This window comes from Carcharodon carcharias, chromosome 7 (genome assembly GCF_017639515.1).
Source record: "Carcharodon carcharias isolate sCarCar2 chromosome 7, sCarCar2.pri, whole genome shotgun sequence".
NCBI lineage: Eukaryota > Metazoa > Chordata > Chondrichthyes > Lamniformes > Lamnidae > Carcharodon > Carcharodon carcharias.
In genome coordinates this window covers 94,727,329-94,751,415 of record NC_054473.1, presented here as the reverse complement: position 1 = coordinate 94,751,415, position 24,087 = coordinate 94,727,329, and the positions used below count along the sequence as shown (strand labels likewise).

Sequence of the window (24,087 nt, the reverse complement as noted above, 5' to 3'; positions counted from 1 at the left end):
CTTACTCGAGGAAGGATGTAGTTGCACTGGAGGCAGTTCAGAGGAGGTTCACTAGATTGATTCCAGGGATACGGGGCTTGTCTTATGAGGAGAGATTGAGCAGTTTAGGCCTATACTCGCTAGAGTTTAGGATGAGAGATCTAATTGAGGTATATAAGATGCTAAAGGGAATAGACAAAGTAGACGTGGAGCAGATGTTTCCCCTTGTGGGGCACTCTCGAATGAGAGGTCATAGTTTTAGGCTAAGGGGTGGTAGATTTAAATCAGAGATGAGGAGGAATTACTTTTTCAAAGGGTCGTGAATCTATGGAATTCACTACCTCAGTGTGCAGTGGATGCCGGGACGCTAAATAAATTTAAGGAGGAGATGGACGGATTTTTAATTAGTAATGGGTTGAAAGGTTATGGGGAGAGGGTGGGAAATTGGAGTTGAGGCCAACATGAGATCAGCCATGATCGTATTGAATGGCAGGGCAGCCTCGAGGGGCTGAATTGCCTACTCCTGCTCCTAGTTCTTATGTGCTGACCACAAAACCCATTTGTTGCTGATTTGGGATCTGACAAATAAAATGGCCCAGAGCTCCCAGACTCCGGGACATTGTGCTTAGGGGGTACCCCAAAGATGGGCTGGGGTTGGGGCTGGGGCACCCCTAACCCCTCTCCCGCCGCAGGAGTCATTACATAAGGATTACACATCAATGGATCCAGAAGTTCAAAATTCCCTGCATTGGGAACCATTGGAAACTGATTTAAATCACAGTCTTACAGGAAAAGTTACTCAGGAAAAGTTAGAAAAATTAAAATCACTTCCAAATACCAGGGTAAATATAGTGCTCATGGCACCCCCACACCCACCACCACCCCAACCCTCCTCCGGCCTCGACCACACTATGGCGCTTCCCCCACAACCCTCCATGGGACCTCCCCACTACCCCCCGACACACCCAACTACACCCTCACAACCTCAACTACCCACCCACACCCCCAACTACCCCCCAACAACCCCAACTACCCCCCCTACACGGCCAACTACTCACCCACACTGCCAACTACCCCCCACACTGCCAACTACGCCCCCAACTACCCCCACACCCCCAACTATCCCCCTACTCCGCAAACTACACACCCACAACCCCAACTACCCACCCACACCCCTAACTACCCCCCTTCACCCCCAACTACCAATCCACACCGCCATCTACCCCCCCACAACCCCAACTACACCCCCACAAGCCCAACTAACCCCCCACAACCCCAACTACCCACCCACACCCCGAACTACACCCCCAACTACACCCCCACAACACCAACTATGATCCACCACCCCAACTACGCCCCACACCCCCAACTACACACCTACACCCCCAACTACCACCCCACAACCCCAACTACACCCCCACACCCCCAACTACACCATCACACCCCCAACTACACCCCCACAACCCCAACTACCCCCCCACAACACAAACTACCCCACCACACCTCCAACTACACCCCCACACCCTGAACTAAACCCCCACACCCCCAACTACACCCCCACACCCCCAAATACACCCCGACACCCCCGGCTACATGCTCACAGCCCCAACTACACCCCCACCACCCCAACTACCCCTCCACATCCCCAACTACCCCCCACACCCCAAACTACCCACCCACACCCCCAACTACCCCCATACTGCCAACTACCCACCCACACCCCCAACTACCCCCCCACACCCATAACTACCTCCCACTCCCCCAGCTACACCCCACAACCCCAAATACATCCCCACACTCCCAACTATCCCTCCAGAACCACAACTACCCCCCTCACCCCCAACTACCTCCACACCCACAACTACCACCTCCACAAGCACAACTACACCCTCAACTACTCCCCCCACAACCCCAGCTACACCCCCACATCCCCTACTAACAACCCACACCCCCAACTAACCCCCACATCCCCAGTTACCCCCTACAGCGGCTGCTAACCACCCACACCCCCAACTAACCCCCACGGACCCAACTAGCCCCCTTCCCCCCCCAACTACCGCCCTACACCACCAACTACCCACACACACCCCCTTCTACCCCCTTACACTGCGAACTACACCCCCACAAGCCCAACTACCCCCCCACACCCCCAACTATCCCTATACCGCCAACTGCCCCCCCCACACCCCCAACTACACCCCCACACCCGCAGCTACACCCCCACACCCCCAACTACACGCCCACACCCCTAACTAACCCCCCACACTGCCAACTACCCACCATACCTCCAACTACCCCCCCACATCCCCAACTACCCCCTACCCCGCCAACTACCCCACCACACCCCCAAATACCCCCTACACCGCTAACTACACTGCCAACCACCCCCCACACCCCTAACTACCACCTACACCACCAACTACCCATCCACACCACCAACTACTCCCCCACACTACCAACTAACCCCCCACATCCTCAACTACCCCCTACACGGCCAACTATGACCCCACACCCCCAACTACCCCCCCACATTCCCAATTATCCGCTACAGTGGCTACTACCCACCCACACCACCAGCTACCCACCCACACCCCCAACTACCCACCCACACCCCCAACTACACACCCAGAATTCCAAATACACACCCACAACCCCAACTTCCTCCCAGACTCACAACTATACCCACACAACCCCAACTACACTGCCACACCCCCAACTACCCCACCCCGCAACCCCAACTGCATCCCCACCACCCCAACTACCCCTCCACATCCCCAACTACCCCCCACACCCCAAACTACCCACCCGCACCCCCAACTACCCCCATACTGCCAACTACCCACCCACACCCCCAACTACCCCCCCACACCCATAACTACCTCCCACTCCCCCAGCTACACCCCACAACCCCAAATACATCCCCACACTCCCAACTATCCCTCCAGAACCACAACTACCCCCCTCACCCCCAACTACCTCCACACCCACAACTACCACCTCCACAAGCACAACTACACCCTCAACTACTCCCCCCACAACCCCAGCTACACCCCCACATCCCCTACTAACAACCCACACCCCCAACTAACCCCCACATCCCCAGTTACCCCCTACAGCGGCTGCTAACCACCCACACCCCCAACTAACCCCCACGGACCCAACTAGCCCCCTTCCCCCCCCAACTACCGCCCTACACCACCAACTACCCACACACACCCCCTTCTACCCCCTTACACTGCGAACTACACCCCCACAAGCCCAACTACCCCCCCACACCCCCAACTATCCCTATACCGCCAACTGCCCCCCCCACACCCCCAACTACACCCCCACACCCGCAGCTACACCCCCACACCCCCAACTACACGCCCACACCCCTAACTAACCCCCCACACTGCCAACTACCCACCATACCTCCAACTACCCCCCCACATCCCCAACTACCCCCTACCCCGCCAACTACCCCACCACACCCCCAAATACCCCCTACACCGCTAACTACACTGCCAACCACCCCCCACACCCCTAACTACCACCTACACCACCAACTACCCATCCACACCACCAACTACTCCCCCACACTACCAACTAACCCCCCACATCCTCAACTACCCCCTACACGGCCAACTATGACCCCACACCCCCAACTACCCCCCCACATTCCCAATTATCCGCTACAGTGGCTACTACCCACCACACCACCAGCTACCCACCCACACCCCCAACTACCCACCCACACCCCCAACTACACACCCAGAATTCCAAATACACACCCACAACCCCAACTTCCTCCCAGACTCACAACTATACCCACACAACCCCAACTACACTGCCACACCCCCAACTACCCCACCCCGCAACCCCAACTGCATCCCCACACCCCCAACTACACCCCCACAACCCCAACTACCCACCCACACCCCCACACCCCCAACTAGCCCCCCACAACACCAACTATGACCGGACACCCCAACTACGACCCACACACCTAACTACACACCTACACCCCCAACTACTGACCCCCACAACCCCAACTACACCCCCACACCCCCACAACCCCAACTACCGCCCCCACAATCCCAACTACCCCATCACACCCCCAACTACACCCCCACACCCCCAAAAACACCCGACACCACCAACCAGCCCCGCACAACCCCAACCACACCCCCACACCCCTAACTACACCACCACACCCCAGACTACACCTCCACAACTCCAACTACCCCGCCACAACACAAACTACCCCACCACACCCCCAACTAGACCCTTGCACCCCCAACTACACCCCCACACCCCCAACTACACCCTCACAACCCAAACTACACCCCCACAACCCAAAATACCCCCCCACACCCCCAACTACACCCCCACACCCCCAATTACACCCCCACACACCCAACTACACCCTCACAACCCCAACTACACCCCCACAACCCCAACTACCCCTCCACACCCCCAACCAAGCCCCACACCCTAAACTATCCACCCACACCCATAACTACCCCCCACACCCCAACTACACCCCACAACCACAAATACACCCCCACACTCCCAACTACCCCTCCAAAACCCCAACTACCCTCCCCACATCCCCAATTACCTCCACACCCACAACTACCACCTCCACATGCACAACTACACCCACACACACCCAACTACTCCCCCCACAACCCCAATTACAACCCACAACTCCTACTAACAACCCACACCCCCAAATAACCCCCACATCCCCAGTTACCCCCTACAGCGGCTGCTACCCACCCACACCCCCAACTAACCCCCACAACCCTAACTACCCCCCTAAACAGCCAACTACACCCCCACAACCACAACTACAACCCCACACCCCCAACTACCCCCCCACACCCCCAACTACCCCCCACACTCCCAACTAACCCCACACAACCCCAACTAACCTCCCACACCCCCAACTATCCCCATACCGCCAACTGCCCCCCACACCCCCAACTACACCCCCTACAAACCCAAATACACCCCACAACCCCAATTACCCACCCACACCCCGAACTACACCCCCACAACACCAACTACCACCCACCACCCCAACTACGCCCCACACCCCCAACACCACACCTACAACCCCACTGCGGCCCCCCCACAACCCCAACTACACCCCCACAACCCCAACTACCGCCCCCACAACGCCAACTACCCCACCACACTCCAAACGACCCCACCACACTCCCACCTACACCCCCACACCCCCAACTACCCACCCACACCCCCAACTATACACCCACAACCCCAACTACACACCCACAACCCCACCTTCCTCCCACACCCTCAACTACACACCCACAAACCCAACTACACCTCCACGAGCCCAACTATAGCCCCACAACCCCAACTACACACCCAACACCCCCAACTAGCCCCACCGCAACTCCAACTACACCCCCACAACCCCAACTACACCCCTACAAACCCAACTACACCCCCACAACCCCAACTACTTATCCACACCCCAAATTACACCCCCACACCCCCAACTACACCCCTCACAACACCAACTACGACCCACCACCCCAACTACGCCCCCACAGCCCCAACTACACACCCACACCCTCAACAACCCCCCACAACACCAACTACACCCCCACAACCTCAACTGCACCCCCTCAACACCAACTACACCTTCACAATGCCAAATACACCCCCACAACCCCAGCTACACCCCCACAACCCCAACTACCCCCCCTCCACAACACCAACTATCACCCACGACACCAACTATGACCCCACAGCCCCAACTACACACCTACTCCCTCAATTATGGCCCCACAACCCCAACAACACCCCCACACCCCTAACTACACCCTCACAATCCCAACTACACTCCCACACCCCCAGCTACACCCCCATACCCCCAACTACACTCCCACACCCCTAACTACTCCCTCACAACCCAACTACAGCCCCACAACCCCAAATGCCCCCATTCTGCCAATTACCCACCCACACCCCCAACTACCCCCCCACACCCATAACTACTCCCCTACACCCCCAACTACACCCCACAACCCCAACTACCCCCCACAACCCCAACTACCCTCCCCGCACAAGCGTAACTACACCCACACACCCCCAACTACTCCTCCCACAACCCCAACTACACCCCCACAACCCCAACTACCCCCTCACATCCCCAATTACCCCCTACAGCGCCTACTACCCACGCACACCCCCAATTAACCCCAACTACGCCCCACACCCCCAACTACCAGCCTACACTGCCAGCTACCCCCCCACAACCCCAACAACCACCCACAACAGCAACAACCCCCTCACAACCCCAACTACCCCCTCACACCCCCAACTACTCCCACACCCACACCCCCAACTACCCCCATACTGCCAACTACCCCCCCACAGCCTCAACTACACCGCCACACTCCAACTACCCCCCACAACGCCAATTACACCCCCAACTAACCCACACACACCCAACCCCCCCCCCCAATAACACCAACTAACCCCGCACACCCCCAACAACCCACCCACACCGGCAACTACCCTCCTAAAGTACCTACTACCTACCCACACCAACTAACCACCACAACCCCAACTACCCTCCCCGCACAAGCGTAACTACACCCACACATCCCCAACTACTCCTCCCACAACCCCAACTACACCCCCACAACCCCGACTACCCCCTCACATCCCCAATTACCCCCTACAGCGCCTACTACCCATGCACACCCCCAATTAACCCCAACTACTCCCCACACCCCCAACTACCAGCCTATACTGCCAGCTACGCCCCCACAACCCCAACAACACCCACAACACCAACAACCCCCTCACAACCCCAACCACCCCCTCACACCCCCAACTACTCCCACACCCACACCCCCAACTACCCCCATACTGCCAACTGCTCCCCCACAGCCTCAACTACACCGCCACACACCTAACTACCCCCCACAACGCCAATTACACCCCCAACTAACCCCCAACTAACCCCCACACACCCAAAACCCCCCCCCAACAACACCAACTAACCCCGCACACCCCCAACAACCCACCCACACCGGCAACTACCCGCCTAAAGTGCCTACTACCTACCCACACCAACTAGCCACCACAACCCCAACTACCCCCCCACAACCCCAACTACGCCCCCACAACCCCAACTACCCCCCCACACCCCCAACTAACCCTCCCCACCCCCAACTATGACCCACACCCCCAGCTACCCTCCCACAACCCCAACTATACCCCCACACCCACAAGTACCCCCCACACCTCCAACTAACCCCCCCCACACCCCCAACTACCCACCCATCCCCCAGCCTACCCCTCTACAGCACCTCCTACACTCCCACACCCCCAACTACCCCCCCACATTTCCAACTACCCCCGTACTGCCAACTACCCACCCAGAACCCCAACTACACCCCCACACCCCCAACTACACCCCCACACCCCCAACTACACCCTCACAACCCCAACTACACCCCGACAACCCCAACTACCCTCAAACTGCCAACTACCCGCACACACCCCCAACTACCCCCCCACACCCATAACTACTCCTCTACACCCCCAACTACACCCCACAACCCCAAATACACCCACACACTCCCAACTACCCCCCCACAACCCGAACCACCCCCCCCACAACACCAACTACGACCCACTACCCCAACTACCCCCCCACACCCATAACTACTCCCCTACACGCACAACTACACCCCACAAACCCAAATACACCCCCACACTCCCAACTACCCCCCCACAACCCCAACGACCCCCCCTCCACAACACCAACTATCACCGACACCAACTACGCCCCCACAGCCCCAACTACACACCTACACCCTCAATTACGGCCCCATAACCCCAACAACACCCCCACAACCTCAACTGCACCCCCACACTCCCAACTACCCCCCCCACAACCCCAACTACAGCCCCCCACACCCCCAACTACGCCCCCACAAGCGCAACTACACCCACACCCCCCCAACTGCTCCCCCCTCAACCCCAACTACCACCCCACATCCCTAATTACCCCCTACAGCGGCTACTACCCACCCACACCTCCAACTAACCCCCACAAGCCCACTACTCCCCACACTCCCAACTACTCCCCTATACCACCAACTACCCACCCACAACCCCAACTACCCCTCCACAACCCCAACAACCCCCCACAACCCCAACAACCACCCACACCCCGAACCAGCCCCCGCAACCCCAATTACCCATCCACATCCCCAACTACACCCCACAATCCCACCTACACATCCACAACTCCATCTACACCCCCCCCAACTACCCCTCCACAACCCCAACTACCCCCCACAGCCCCAACTACATCGCCACACCCCAGCTACACCCCCAGACCCCCAGCTACTCCCCCCAAACCCCCAACTAACCCCCACACCCCAAACTACCCCCCAACTATTCACCCCACCCCCAACTAACACCCGCACCAACTACCCCCCCACACCCGCAACTACTCCCCTACACCCCAACTAACCCCCCACAACCCCAACTACTCACCACACCGCCAACTACCCCCTACACTGGCAACTACCCACGCACACCCCCAACTACGCCTCCACAACCCCAACTACCCCCCACACCCCCAACTAGCTCCCACTTACACACCCGCACCCCCAACTACACCCCCACATCCCCAACTACACCTCCAGAACCCCAAATACCACCTCACAACCCCAACTATCCCCCCACAGCCCCAACTATACCGCCACACCCCAACTACCCCCCACACCCCCAACTAACCCCTACACCCCCAACTAATCCCCACACACCCAACAACTTCCCCAACAACACCAACTAAGCCTCTACACCTCCAACTACCCACCCACAACACCAACTACCCCCCCACAAGCCCAACTACCCCCCCCCACAACCCCAACTACCTCCCCACACCGCCAATAAACCTCCCCACACCCCCAACTAACCCCCAGAACCACAACTACACCCCCACATCCCCGACTACAACCCCACACCCCCAGCTACCCCCCACAACTCCAATTATACCCCCACATCCCCAAGTACCCCCAACACCCCCAACTATCCCTCAACAAACCCATCTAACCCCACAACCCCAACTACCACCCCACACCCCCAACTACCCACCCATCCCCCACCTACTGCTCACCAGCGCCTCCTACCCACCCACACCCCCAACTACCCCCACACACCCCCAATTACCCCCATACTGCCAACTACCCACCCACACCCCAATTACCTCCCCCACACCCCTAACTATCCTGCCACACCCCCAACTACACCCCACAAACCCAAATACACCCCCACACTCCCAACTACCCCCACAACCCCAACTACCCCCCCACAAGCACAACTACACCCACACACCCCCAACTACTCCCCCCACAACCCCAATTACTCCCCCCACAACCCCAACTACACCCCCACAACCCCAGCTACCCCTCCATACCCCCAACAAAACTCCACACACCCCCCCCAACTAACCCCCACAACCACAACTACACCCCCTACAATTGCAAAACTGTATGCACAACTGAAGAGGTTTTGGATAGTGTGAAGAGGATTTGAAGCATGTGAAGGGGTGTTGGAGCATGTGAAGGGGTGTTGGAGCGTGTGAAGGGGTGTTGGAGCGTGTGAAGGGAGAGGCTTTGCAGACTAACAGCAACTTAGAGAAATTGTGATAACAGAATGCTGGCGGAAGGTGAATAGAGGTGGGTAGGGGTTGCACTTGCAATGTCTATCCAGTCTGATATCTGACATTTGTTAGTGCCTGACTTGTTCATTACTGATTGAGGATTCATTCTATTGTGCCATACAAAATTAGGTTGTTACCTAAACACCCCCTTATTTGCAGCTTATGCCATGTTCATTCATGGGATCATCAACATAGGCAAACGAAGGCAGTGTAGCACATGTAAGGAACTAAGATAGAGAGCAGGAAATTTAAGGATTGTAATGCTTGCATTATTACCTGAGTCAGGTGCAATTCAACAGAAGGATAAGCAGATTGTGAAGTTGAACACATGGCTGTACGAAAAAGGGATTCATTTCTTGGGACATGAGCACCAGTATTGGTTCAGGAAGGACTGAACCTTTGGTCCATGCAAAGACCAACTGCAGATTATCCCAGAGACCCAGCGAAAGGCATAAAAAGGACTTCAAAAAACAAAGCGAGAGGGCTCGGTGTGTGTGGAGTATGGGGCAGTGGCATTGGGTGTGGGGCGTGGGGCAGGGGGTCGGTGAGTGTGGGGTATGGGGCAGGGGTTAGATTGTGTGGGGCAGGGGGTGGGTGTGTATGGGGCAGGGGATCAGTGTGTATGGGGTGTGGAGTAGGGGGTCGGTGTCGGTGGGGTGTGGGGCAGGGGATCGGTATGTGTGGGGTGTGGGGCAGGGGGTCAGTGTGTGTGGGATGTGCGGTAGGGATCGGTGTGTATGTGGGGGATGGGGCAGGGGGTCAGTGTGTGTGGGGTGTGGGGCAGGGGATCGATGTGTATGTGGGGTGTGGGGCAGGGGGTCATTGTGTATGTGGGGTATGGGGCAGGGGGTCAGTGCGTGTGGGGTGTGGGGCAGGGAATCGGTGTGTATGTGGGGGGTGGGGCAGGGGGTCGGTGTGCATGTGGGGGGAGGGGCAGAGCGGTCGGTGTGTATGTGTGGGGTGGGACAGGGGGTCGGTGTGTATGTGGGGGGAGGGGCAGGGGGTCGGTGGGTATGTTGGGGGTGGGGGAGGGAATCTGTGTGTATGTGGGGTGTGGGGCAGGGGGTCGGTGGGTGTGGGGTGTGGGGCAGGGGGTCGGAATGTGTGGGGTGTGGGGCAGGGGGTCGGTATGTGTGGGGCAGGGTGTCGGTGTGTGTGGGGCAGGGTGTCGGTGTGTATGGGGTGTGGGGCAGGGTTTCGGTGTGTGTGGGGTGTGGGGCAGGGGGTCGGTGTGTGTGGGGTGTGGGGCAGGGTGTCGGTGTGTGTGGGGTGTGGGGCAGGGAGTCGGTGTGTGTGGGGTGTGGGGCAGGGGTTCGGTGTATGTGGGGTGTGCGGCAGGGGATCGCTGTGTGTGGGGCATGGGGTCGGTGTGTATGGGGTGTGGGGCAAGGGGTCGATGTGTGTCGGGTGTGGGGCATGGGGTCGGTGTGTGTGCGTTGTGCGGCAGGGGGTCGGTGTGTGTGGGGTGTGGAGCAGGGGGTCGGTGTGTGTGGGGTGTGCGGCAGGGGGTTGGTGTGTGTGGGGTGTGGGACAGGGAGTCGGTGTGTGTGGGGTGTTGGGCAGGGGATCGATATCAATGGGGTGTGGGGCAGGGGGTCGGTGTGTGTGGGGTGTGGGGCAGGGAGTTGGTGTGTGTGGGGTGTGGAAGGGGTCAGTGTGTGTGGGGTGTGGGCAGGGGGTCGGTGTGTGTGGGATGTGGGGCAGGGGGTCGGTGTGTGTGGGGTGTTGGGCAGGGTAGCGGTGTGTATGTGGGGTGTGGGGCAGCAGCTCGGTGTGTTTGTGGGGGTGAGACAGGGGCTCGGTCTGTATGTGGGGGGTGGGTGACGGGATTGGTGTGTATGTGGGGTGTGGGACAGGGGGTCGTTGTGTGTGGTGTGTGGGACAGGGGGTCATTGTGTATGTGGGGGGTGGGGCAGTGGTTCAGTGTGTATGTGGGGTGCGGTGCAGGGGGTTGGTTTATATGTGTGGGGTGGGGCAGGGTGTCGGTATGTGTGTGGGGCAGGGGCTCAGTGTGTGTGTAGGGTGTGGGGCAGGGAGTCGATGTGTGTGGGGTTTTGTGCAGGGGGTCGGTGTGTGTGGGGTGTGGGGCAGGTGGTCAGTGTGTGTGGGGTGTGGGGCAGGGGGTTGGTGTGTGTGGGGTAGGGGCAGGTGGTCAGTGTGTGTGGGGTGTGGGGCAGGGGGTCGGTGTGTATGTGGGGTTTGGGGCAGTGGGTCGGTGTGTGTCGTGTGTGGGGCAGCGGTTCTGTATGTATGGGGTGTGGGACAGGGGGTCGTTGTGTGTGGGGTGTGGGGGAAGGGGTCGGTGTGTTTGTGGGGATGGGGCAGGGGGTCGGTGTGTATGTGGGGAGTGGGGCAGGGGGTCGGTGTGTATCTGGGGTGTGGTGCAGGGGATTGGTGTGTATGTGTGTGGGGGGTGGGGCAGGGGGTCGGTGTGTATGTGGGGTGTGGGGCAGGGTATCGGTGTGTGTGTGGCAAGGGGTCAGTGTGTGTGGGGTGTGGGGCAGGGGGTCGATGTGTGTGGGGTGTGGGGCAGGGGGTCTGTATGTGTAGGGTGTGGGACAGGGGGTCGGTGTGTATGTGGGGTGTGGGGCAGGGAGTCGATGTGTGTGGGGTGTGGGGCAGGGGGTCGGTGTGTGTGGGGTTTTGGGCAGGGGGTCTTTGTGTGTGGGGTGTGGGGCAGGTGGTCGCTGTGTGTGGGGTGTGGGGCAGGGGGTCGGTGTGTGTGGGGTGTGGGACAGGGGTTCGGTGTGTGTGGGGTTTTGGGCAGGGGGTCGGTGTGTGTGGGGTGTGGGGCAGGTGGTCGGTGTGTGTGGGGTGTTAAGCAGGGGGTCGGTGTGTGTGGGGTGTGGGGCAGGGAGTCGGTGTGTGTGGGGTGTGGGGCAGTGAGTCGGTGTGTGTGGGGTGTGGGGTAGGGAATCATTGTGTGTGGGGTGTGGGGCAAGGAGTCCGTGTGTGTGGGGCGTGGGGTAGGGGGTCGGTGTGTGTGGGGTGTGGGGCAAGGGGTCGGTGTGTGTGGGGTGTGGGGCAGGGGGTCGGTGTGTGTGGGGTGTGGGACAGGGGGTCGGTGTGTATGTGGGGTGTGGGGCAGGGAGTCGATGTGTGTGGGGTGTGGGGCAGGGGGTCGGTGTGTGTGGGGTTTTGGGCAGGGGGTCTTTGTGTGTGGGGTGTGGGGCAGGTGGTCGCTGTGTGTGGGGTGTGGGGCAGGGGGTCGGTGTGTGTGGGGTGTGGGACAGGGGTTCGGTGTGTGTGGCGTTTTGGGCAGGGGGTCGGTGTGTGTGGGGTGTGGGGCAGGTGGTCGGTGTGTGTGGGGTGTTAAGCAGGGGGTCGGTGTGTGTGGGGTGTGGGGCAGGGAGTCGGTGTGTGTGGGGTGTGGGGTAGGGAATCGTTGTGTGTGGGGTGTGGGGCAAGGAGTCCGTGTGTGTGGGGCGTGGGGTAGGGGGTCGGTGTGTGTGGGGTGTGGGGCAAGGGGTCGGTGTGTGTGGGGTGTGGGGCAGGGGGTCGGTGTGTGTGGGGTGTAAGGCAGGGAGTCCGTGTGTGTGTGGGGTGTGGGCCAGGGGGTGGGTGTATGTGGGGTGTGGGGCAGGTGATCGCTGTGTGTGGGGCATGGGGTCAGTGTGTATGGGGTGTGGGGCAGGGGGTCGATGTGTGTCGGGTGTGGGAGAGCGGATCGGTGTGTGTGGGGTGTAGGGCAGGGGGTCGGTGTGTGTGTGGGGTGTGTGACAGGGGGCCGGTGTGTATGTGGGGTGTGGGGCAGGGGTTGGTTTGTATGTGTGGGGTGGGGCAGAGGGTCGGTGTGTGTGGGATGTGGGGCAGGGGTCAGTGTGTGTGGGGTGTTGGGCAGGGGGTCGGTTTGTGTGGAATATGGGGCAGGGGGTCGGTGTGAGTGGGGTGTGGGGCAGGGTATCGGTGTGTATGTTGGGGGTGGGGCAGGGGGTCGGTGTGTTTGTGGGGGGGTGGGTGACGGGAACGGTGTGTATGTGGGGTGTGGGACAGGGGGTCGTTGTGTGTGGGGTGTGGGGCAGTGTATTGGTGTGTGTGGGGTGTGTGGGGCAGGGGGTCGGTGTGTATGTGGGGTGTGGGGCAGGGTATCGGTGTGTGTGGGGCAGGGGGTCGCTGTGTGTGGGGTGTGGGGCAGCGGGTTGGTGTGTGTGGGGTGTGGGACAGGGTATCGGTGTGTGTGGGGTGTGGGGCAGGGGGTCGGTTTGTGTGGGATATAGGGCAGGGGGTCGGTGTGAGTGGGGTGTGGGGCTGCGGTTCGGTGTGTTTGTGGGTTTGAGACAGGGGGTCGGTCTGTATGTGGGTTGTGGGTGACGGGATCGGTGTGTATGTGGGGTATGGGAAAGGGGGTCGTTGTGTGTGGGGTGTGGGCAGTGGATCTGTGTGTGTGGGGTGTGTGGGGCAGGGGATCGGTGTGTGTGTGGGGTGCGGTGCAGGGGGTTGGTTTGTACGTGTGGGGTGGGGCAGGGTGTCGGAATGTGTGTGGGGCAGGGGCTCAGTGTGTGTGTGGGGTGTGGGGCAGGGAGTCGATGTCAGTGGGGTGTGGGGCAGGGGGTCGGTGTGTGTGGGGTGTGGGGCAGGGGGTCGATGTCAGTGGGGTGTGGGGCAGGGGGTCGGTGTGTGTGGGGTATGGAGCAGGAGGTCGGTGTGTGTGGGGTCTGGTGCAGTGAGTCATTGTGTGTGGGGTGTGGGACATTGAGTTGGTGTGTGTGGGGTGTGGGACAGGGGGTCGGTATGTGTGTGGTGTGGGGCAGAGTGTCGGTGTGTGTGGGGTGTAGGCAGGGGGTCGGTGTGTGTGGGATGTGGGGCAAGGGGTCGGTGTGAGTGGGGTGTGGGGCAGGGTAGCGGTGTGTATGTGGGGTGTGGGGCAGCGGCTCGGTGTGTTTGTGGGGGTGAGACAGGGGGTCGGTCTGTATGTGGGGGTTGGGTGATGGGATTGGTGTGTATGTGGTGTGTGGGACAGGGGGTCGGTGTGTGTGGAATGTGGGGCAGGGTATAGGTGTGTGTGGTGTGTGGGACAGGGGGTCGGTGTGTGTGGGGTGTGTGGGGCAGGGGATCGGTGTGTGTGGGGTGTGGGACAGGGGGTCGGTGTGTGTGGGGTGTTGGGCAGTGGGTCGGTGTGTGTGGGGTGTGGGTCATTGAGTCGTTGCGTGTGGTGTGTTGGGCAGGGGGTCGGTGTGTGTGGGGTGTGGGGCAGGGGGTCGGTGTGTGTGGGGTGTGGAGCAGGTGGTCGGTGTGTGGGGTGTGGAGCAGGGGGTCGGTGTGTGTGGGGTTTGGTGCAGTGAGTCATTGTGCGTGGGGCTGTGGGACAGGGAGTCGGTGTGTGTGGGTTTGTGGGGCAGGGGGTCGATATCAGTGGGGTGTGGGGCAGTGGGTCGGTTTGTGTGGGGTGTGGGGCAGGGGATCGGTGTGTGTGGGGTGTGGGGCAGGTGGTCGGTTTGTGTGGGGTGTGGGGCAGGGAGTTGGAGTGTGTGGGGTGTGGGGCAGGGGGTCGGTGTGTGTGGGGTGTGGGGCAGGGGTTCGGTGTGTGTGGGGTGTGGGGCAGGAGATCGGTGTGTGTGGGGTGTGGGGCAGGGAGTCGGTGTGTGTGGGGTGTGGGGCAGGTGGTCGGTTTGTGTGGGGTGTGGGACAGGGGATCGGTATGTGTGGGGTGTGGGGCAGAGTGTCGGTGTGTCTGGGGTGTGGGGCAGGGGGTCGGTGTGTGTGGGATGTGGGGCAGGGGGTCGGTGTGTGTGGGGTGTGGGACAGGGGGTCGGTGTGTCTGGGGTGTGGGGCAGGGTATCGGTGTGTGTGGGGTGTGGGCAGGGGATTGGTGTGCGTGAGGTGTGGGCAGGGGATCGGTGTGTGTGGGGTGTGTGGGGCAGGGGGTCGGTGTGTATGTGGGGGGTGGGGCAGTGGTTCAGTGTGTATGTGGGGTGCGGTGCAGGGGGTTGGTTTATATGTGTGGGGTGGGGCAGGGGGTCGGTATGTGTGTGGGGCAGGGGCTCAGTGTGTGTGCAGGGTGTGGGGCAGGGAGTCGATGTGTGTGGGGTTTTGTGCAGTGGGTCGATGTGAGTGGGGTGTGGGGCAGGGTGTCGGTGTGTGTGGTGTGTGGTGCAGGGGGTCTGTGTATGTGGGGTGTGGGGCAGGGTATCGGTGTGTGTGTGGCAGGGGGTCGGTGTGTGTGGGGTGTGGGGCAGGGGGTCGGTGTGTGTGGGGTGTTGGGCAGAGGGTCGGTGTGTGTGGGGTGTGGGGCAGGGAGTCGGTGTGTGTGGGGTGTGGGGCAGGGGGTCGGTTTGTGTGGGATATGGGGCAGGGGGTCTGTGTGTGTGGGGTGTGGGGCTGCGGTTCGGTGTGTTTGTGGGTTTGAGACAGGGGGTCGGTCTGTATGTGGGGGGTGGGTGACGGGATCGGTGTGTATGTGGGGTGTGGGACAGGGGGTCGTTGTGTGTGGGGTGTGGGACAGGGGGTCGGTGTGTCTGGGGTGTGGGGCAGGGTATCAGTGTGCGTGAAGTGTGGGCAGGGGATCGGTGTGTGTGGGGTGTGTGGGGCAGGGGGTCGGTGTGTATGTGGGGGGTGGGGCAGTGGTTCAGTGTGTATGTGGGGTGCGGTGCAGGGGGTTGGTTTATATGTGTGGGATGGGGCAGGGGGTCGGTATGTGTGTGGGGCAGGGGCTCAGTGTGTGTGCAGGGTGTGGGGCAGGGAGTCGATGTGTGTGGGGTTTTGTGCAGTGGGTCGATGTGAGTGGGGTGTGGGGCAGGTGGTCGGTGTGTGTGGGGTGTTGGGCAGGGGGTCGGTGTGTGTGGGGTGTGGGGCAGGTGGTCGGTGTGTGTGGGGTGTTGGGCAGGGGGTCGGTGTGTGTGGGGTGTGGGGCAGGGAGTCTGTGTGTGTGGGGTGTGGGGCAGTGAGTCGGTGTGTGTGGGGCAGGGGGTCGGTGTGTGTGGGGTGTGGGGTAGGGGATCGATGTGTGTGGGGTGTGGGGCAGGGAGTCCGTGTGTGTGGGGTGTGGGGCAGGGGGTCGGCGTGTGTGGGGTGTGGGGCAGGGAGTCCGTGTGTGTGGGGTGTGGGCCAGGGGGTCGGCGTGTGTGGGGTGTGGGGCAGGGAGTCCGTGTGTGTGGGGTGTGGGGCAGGGGATCGCTGTGTGTGGGGCATGGGGTCAGTGTGTATGGGGTGTGGGGCAGGGGGTCGATGTGTGTCGGGTGTGGGATAGCGGATCGGTGTGTGTGGGGTGTAGGGCAGGGGGTCGGTGTGTGTGTGGGGTGTGCGACAGGGGGCCGGTGTGTATGTGGGGTGTGGGGCAGGGGGTTGGTTTGTATGTGTGGGGTGGGGCAGTGAGTCGGTGTGTGTGGGATGTGGGGCAGGGGTCGGTGTGTGTGGGGTGTTGGGCAGGGGGTCGGTTTGTGTGGAATATGGGGCAGGGGGTGGGTGTGAGTGGGGTGTGGGGCAGGGTATCGGTGTGTATGTTGGTGGTGGGGCAGGGGGTCGGTGTGTATGTGGGGGGGTGGGTGATGGGATCGGTGTGTCTGTGGGGTGTGGGACAGGGGGTCGTTGTGTGTGGGGTGTGGGGCAGGGTATCGGTGTGCGTGGGGTGTGTGGGGCAGGGGGTCGGTGTGTATGTGGGGTGTGGGGCAGGGTATCGGTGTGTGTGGGGCAGGGGGTCGCTGTGTGTGGGGTGTGGGGCAGCGGGTTGGTGTGTGTGGGGTGTGGGACAGGGTATCGGTGTGTGTGGGGTGTGGGGCAGGGTATCGGTGTGTGTGGGGTGTGGGGCAGGGGGTCGGTTTGTGTGGGGTGTGGGGCTGCGGTTCGGTGTGTTTGTGGGTTTGAGACAGGGGGTCGGTCTGTATGTGGGTTGTGGGTGACGGGATCGGTGTGTATGTGGGGTGTGGGACGGGGGTCGTTGTGTGTGGGGTGTGGGGCAGGGTATCGGTGTGTGGGGTGTGGGCAGTGGATCTGTGTGTGTGGGGTGTGTGGGGCAGGGGATCGTTGTGTGTGTGGGGTGCGGTGCAGGGGGTTGGTTTGTATGTGTGGGGTGGGGCAGAGTGTCGGAATGTGTGTGGGGCAGGGGCTCAGTGTGTGTGTGGGGTGTGGGGCAGGGAGTCGATGTGTGTGGGGTATGGAGCAGGGGGTCGGTGTGTGTGGGGTTTGGGACATTGAGTCGGTGTGTGTGGGGTGTGGGACATTGAGTCGGTGTGTGTGGGGTGTGGGACATTGAGTCGGTGTGTGTGGGGTGTGGGGCAGGGGGTCGATGTCAGTGGGGTGTGGGGCAGGGTATCGGTGTGTGTGGGGTATGGAGCAGGAGGTCGGTGTGTGTGGGGTCTGGTGCAGTGAGTCATTGTGTGTGGGGTGTGGGACATTGAGTTGGTGTGTGTGGGGAGTGGGACAGGGGGTCGGTATGTGTGTGGTGTGGGGCAGAGTGTCGGTGTGTGTCGGGTGTGGGCAGGGGGTCGGTGTGTGTGGGATGTGGGGCAGGGGGTCGGTGTGAGTGGGGTGTGGGGCAGGGTAGCGGTGTGTATGTGGGGTGTGGGGCAGCGGCTCGGTGTGTTTGTGGGGGTGAGACAGGGGGTCGGTCTGTATGTGGGGGTTGGGTGACGGGATTGGTGTGTATGTGGTGTGTGGGACAGGGGGTCGGTGTGTGTGGGGTGTGGGGCAGGGTATCGGTGTGTGTGGGGTGTGGGCAGGGGATCGGTGTGTGTGGGGTGTGTGGGGCAGGGGGTCGGTGTGTGTGGGGTGTGGGACAGGGGGTCGGTGTGTGTGGGGTGTTGGGCAGTGGGTCGGTGTGTGTGGGGTGTGGGTCATTGAGTCGTTGCGTGTGGTGTGTTGGGCAGGGGGTCGGTGTGTGTGGGGTGTGGGGCAGGTGGTCGGTGTGTGGGGTGTGGAGCAGGGGGTCGGTGTGTGTGGGGTTTGATGCAGTGAGTCATTGGTGCGTGGGGTGTGGGACAGGGAGTCGGTGTGTGTGGGGTGTGGGGCAGGGGATCGATTTCAGTGGGGTGTGGGGCAGGGGTCGGTTTGTGTGGGGTGTAGGGCAGGGGATCGGTGTGTGTGGGGTGTGGGGCAGGTGGTCGGTGTGTGTGGGGTGTGGGGCAGGGGGTCGGTGTGTGTGGGGTGTGGGGCAGGGGGTCGGTGTGTGTGGGATGTGGGGCAGGGGGTCGGTGTGTGTGGGGTGTGGGACAGGGGATCGGTATGTGTGGGGTGTGGGGCAGAGTGTCGGTGTGTCTGGGGTGTGGGGCAGGGGGTCGGTGTGTGTGGGGTGTGGGACAGGGGGTCGGTGTGTCTGGGGTGTGGGGCAGGGTATCGGTGTGTGTGGGGTGTGGGCAGGGGAATGGTGTGCGTGAGGTGTGGGCAGGGGATCGGTGTGTGTGGGGTTTTGTGCAGTGGGTCGATGTGAGTGGGGTGTGGGGCAGGTGGTCCGTGTGTGTGGTGTGTGGGGCAGGGGGTCGGTGTGTGTGGGGTGTGGGGCAGGGGGACTTTGTGTGTGGGGTGTGGGGCAGGTGGTCGCTGTGTGAGGGGTGTGGGGCAGGTGGTCGGTGTGTGTGGGGTGTGGGGCAGGTGGTCGGTGTGTGTGGGGTGTGGGGCAGAGGGTCGCTGTGTGTGGGGTGTGGGGCAGGGGGTCTGTATGTGTAGGGTGTGGGACAGGGGGTCGGTGTGTATGTGGGGTGTGGGGCAGGGAGTCGATGTGTGTGCGGTGAGGGGCAGAGGGTCAGTGTGCGTGGGGTGTGGGACAGGGGGTCGGTGTGTGTGGGGTGTTGGGCAGGGTGTCGGTGTGTGTGGGGTGTGGGGCAAGGGGTCGGTGTGGTTGTGGGATGTGGGGCAGGGGGTCGGTGTGTGTGGGGTGTGGGGCAGAGCTTCGGTATGTGTGGGGTGTGGGGCAGAGGGTCGGTTTGTGTGGGATGTGGGGCAGGGGGTCTGTGTGAGTGGGGTGTGGGGCAGGGTATTGGTGTGTGTGGGGTGTGTGGTGCAGGGGGACTGGGTGTATGTGTGATGTGGGGCAGGGGGTCGGTGTGTGTGGGGTGTGGGACATTGAGTCGGTGTGAGTGGGGTGTGGGGCAGGGTATCGGTGTGTATGTGGGGTGTGGGGTAGCGGTTCGGTGTGCTTGTGGGGGTGGGGCAGGGGGTTGGTGTGTATGTGGGGGTGGGTGAGGGGATCGGTGTGTATGTGGGGAGTGGGACAGAGGGTCGTTGTGTGTGGGGTGTGGGGCAGGGTATCGGTGTGTGTGGGGTGTGGGGCAGGGGGATGGTGTGCGTGGGGTTTGGGACAGGGAGTCGGTGTGTGTGGGGTGTGGGACATTGAGTCGGTGTGTGTGGGGTGTGGGGCAGGGGGTCGGTGTGTGTGGGGTGTGGGGCAGGGGGTCGATGTCAGTGGGGTGTGGGGCAGGGGGTCGGTGTGTGTGGGGTGTGGGGCAGTGGATCGGTGTGTGTGGGGTGTGGGGCAGGGCGTCGGGGTGTGTGGGGTGTGGGGCAGGGGATCGGTGTGTGTGGGATGTGGGGCAGGTGGTCGGTGTGTGTGGGGTGTGGGGCAGGTGGTCGGTGTGTTTGTGGGGGTGGTACAGTAGGTGGATGTGTATGTGCAGGTGGGTGAGGGGATCGGTGTGTACGTGGGGTGTGGGGCAGGGGTTCGGTGTGTTTGTAGGTTTTAGATAGTGGGTCGGTCTGTATGTGGGGGGTGGGTGATGGGATCAGTGTGTGTGTGGGGTGTGGGGCAGGGTATCGGTGTGTGTGGGGTGTGGGGCAGGGGGTCGGTGTGTGTGGGGTATGGAGCAGGGGGTCGGTGTGACTGGGATGTGGGGCAGGGTATCGGTTTGTATGTGGGGTGTGGGACAGGGGGTTGGTGTGTGTGGGTTGTGGGGCAGGGTATCGGTGTGTATGTGGGGGTGAGACAGGGGGTCGGTCTGTATGTGGGGGGTGGGTGACGGGGTCGGTGTGTGTGTGGGTGTGGACAGGGTATCGGTGTGTGTGGTGTGTGGGGCAGGGTGTCTGTATGTGTAGGGTGTGGGACAGGGGGTCGGTGTGTATGTGGTGTGGGGCAGGGAGTCAATGTGTGTGTGGTGAGTGGCAGAGTGTCGTTGTGTGTGGGGTGTGGGGCAGGGGGTTGGTGTGTGTGGGGTGTGGGGCAGGGTATCGGTGTGTTTGTGGGGGTGGGGCAGGGGGTTGGTGTGTATGTGGGGGTGGGTGAGGGGATCAGTGTGTATGTGGGGTGTGAGACAGAGGGTCGTTGTGTGTGGGGTGTGGGCAGGGGATCGGTGTGTGTGGGGTGTGGGCAGGGGATCGGTGTGTGTGGGGTGTGTCGGGCAGGGGGTCGGTGTGTATGTGGGGTGTGGGGCAGGGGGTCGGTGTGTGTGGGGTGTGGGGCAGAGTGTCGGATTGTGTGAGATGTGGGGCAGGGGGTCGGTGTGAGTGGGGTCTGGGGCAGGGTATCGGTGTGTATTTGCGGTGTGGGGCAGCGGTTCGGTGTGTTTTTTGGGGGTGGGCAGTGGGTGGGTGTGTATGTGGGGGTGGGTGAGGGGATCAGTGTGTATGTGGGGTGTGGGGCAGCGGTTCGGTGTGTTTGTGGGTTTAAGACAGGGTGTCGGTCTGTATGTGGGTTGTGGGTGACGGGATCGTTGTGTATGTGGGGTGTGGGACAGGGGGTCGTAGTTTGTGGGGTGTGGGGCAGGGTATCGGTGTGTGTGTGTTGTGTGGGCAGGGGATCGGTGTGTGTGGGTTGTGTGGGGATGTGTGTCGGTGAGTGTGGGGTGTGGGACATTGATTTGTTGTGTGTGGGGTGTGGGGCAGGGGGTCGGTGTGTGTGGGATGTGGGGCAGGGGGTCGGTATGTGTGGGGTGTGGGACAGGGGGTCGTTGTGTGTGGGGTGTGGGGCAGGGTATCGGTGTGTGTGGGGTGTGGGCAGGGTATCGGTGTGTGTGGGGTGTGGGCAGGGTATCGGTGTGTGTGGGGTGTGTGGGGCAGGGGGATGGTGTGTGTGGGGTTTGGTGCAGTGAGTCAATGTGTGTGGGGTATGGAGCGGGGGATCGGTGTGTGTGGGGTGTGGGACAGGGAGTCGGTGTGTGTGGGGTGTGGGGCAGGGGGTCGTTGTGTGTGGGGTGTGGGGCAGGGTTTCGGTGTGCGTGGGGTGTGGGGCAGGGGATCGGGGTGTGTGGGGTGTGGGGCAGGGAGTCGGGGTGTGTGGGGTGTGGGGCAGGTGGTCGGTGTGTGTGGGGTGTGGGGCAGGGTATCGGTGTGTATGTGGGGTGTGGGGCAGCAGTTCGGTGTGTTTGTGGGGGTGGTACAGGGTGTCGGTGTGTATGTGGGTGTGGGTGAGGAGATTGGTGTGTATGTGGGGTGTGGGGCAGCGGTTCGGTGTGTTTGTGGGTGTGAGACAGGGGGTCGGTCTGTATGTGGGGGGTGGGTGACGGGATCGGTGTGTATGTGGGGTGTGGGCCAGGGGGTCGTTGTGTGTGGGGTGTGGACAGGAGATCGGTGTGTGTGGGGTGTGGGCAGGGTATCGGTGTGTGTGGGGTGTGGGCAGGGGATCGGTGTGTGTGGGGTGTGTGGGGCAGTGGTTCGGTGTGTATGTGAGGTGCAGTGCAGGGGGTTGGTTTGTATGTGTGGGGTGGGGCAGGGGGTCGGTATGTGTGTGGGGCAGGGGCTCAGTGTGTGTGTTGGGTGTGGGGCAGGGAGTCAATGTGTGTGGGGTTTTGTGCAGGGGGGCGATGTGAGTGGGGTGTGGGACAAGGGGTCGGTGTGTGTGGGGTGTGGGACAGTGTGTTGGTGTGTGTGGGGTGTGGGGCAGTGGGTCGGTGTGTGTGGGGTGTGGGGCAGTGGGTCGGTGCGTGTGGGGTGTGGGACAGGGTGTCGGTGTGTATGGGGTGTGGGGCAGTGGGTCGATGTGTGTCGTGTGTGGGGCAGCGGTTCTATATGTATGTTGTGTGGGACAGGGGGTCGGTGTGTGTGGGGTGTGGGACAGGGGGTCGTTGTGTGTTGGGTGTGGGGCAGGGGGTTGATGTGTGTGGGGTGTGGGGCAGGGGGTCGGTGTGTATCTGGGGTGTGGTGCAGGGGGTTGGTGTGTATGTGTGTGGGGTGTGGGACAGGGGTCGGTGTGTATGTGGGGTGTGGGGCAGGGGGTCGGTGTGTATCTGGGGTGTGGTGCAGGGGGTTGGTGTGTATGTGTGTGGGGTGTGGGACAGGAGTCGGTGTGTATGTGGGGTGTGGGGCAGGGGCTCGGTGTGTATCTGGGGTGTGGTGCAGGGGGTTGGTGTGTATGTGTGTGGGGTGTGGGACAGGAGTCGGTGTGTATGTGGGGTGTGAGGCAGGGTATCGGTGTGTGTGGGGCAGGGAGTCGGTGTGTATGGGGTGTGGAGCAGGGTGTCGATGTGTGTGGGTTGTGGGGCAGGGGGTCTGTATGTGTAGGGTGTGGGACAGGGGGTCGGTGTGTATGTGGTGTGGGGCAGGGAGTCGATGTGTGTGCGGTGAGTGGCAGAGTGTCGGTGTGTGTGAGGTGTGGGGCAGGGGGTTGGTGTGTGTGGGGTGTGGGACAGAGGTCGGTGTGTATGTGGGGTGTGGGGCAGGGGGTCGGTGTGTATGTGGGGAGCGGGGCAGGGGGTCGGTGTGTATCTGGGGTGTGGTGCAGGGGGTTGGTGTGTATGTGTGTGGGGTGTGGGACAGGAGTCGGTGTGTATGTGGGGTGTGGGGCAGGGTATCGGTGTGTGTGGGGCAGGGAGTCGGTGTGTATGGGGTGTGGAGCAGGGTGTCGATGTGTGTGGGTTGTGGGGCAGGGTGTCTGTATGTGTAGGGTGTGGGACAGGGGGTCGGTGTGTGTGGGGTATGGGGCAGGGGGTCGGTGTGGGAGGGGTGTGGGGCAAGGGGTCGGTGTGTGTGGGGTGTGGGGCAGAGGGTCGGTTTGTGTGGGATGTGGGGCAGTGTGTCGGTGTGAGTGGGGTGTGGGTGAGGGGATCGGTGTGTATGTGGGGTGTGGGACAGAGGTTTGTTGTGTGTGGGATGTGGGGCAGGGGGTCGGTGTGTATGTGGGGTGTGAGGCAGCGGTTCGGTGTGTTTGTGGGGGGTGGGCAGGGGGTTGGTGTGTACGTGGGGGTGGGTGAGGGGATCGGTGTGTATGTGGGGTGTGGGACAGAGGGTCGTTGTGTGTGGGATGTGGGGCAGGGTGTCGGTGTGTATGTGGGGTGTGGGGCAGGGGGTCGGTGTGTGTGGTGTGTGGGGCAGTGGGTCGGTGTGTGTGGGGTGTGGGGCAGAGTGTCGGATTGTGTGAGATGTGGGGCAGGGGGTCAGTGTGTATGTGGAGGGTGGGGTAGTGGTTCGGTGTGTATGTGGGGTGCGGTGCAGGGGGTTGGTTTATATGTTTGGGGTGGGGCACGGGGACGGTATGTTTGTGGGGCAGGGGCTCAGTACGTATGTGGGGTGTGTGGCAGGGAGTCGATGTGTGTGGGTTTTTGTGC

The 24,087-nt window shown here is 61.6% G+C and overlaps 1 protein-coding gene across 1 annotated transcript in view; it reads left to right on the top strand.

Annotated features, from left to right (window-relative positions):
* Positions 1 to 24,087, top strand: part of LOC121280019 (FYVE, RhoGEF and PH domain-containing protein 5-like) — a 256,123-nt gene that overhangs the window by 1,922 nt on the left and 230,114 nt on the right. The window lies entirely within an intron of this gene.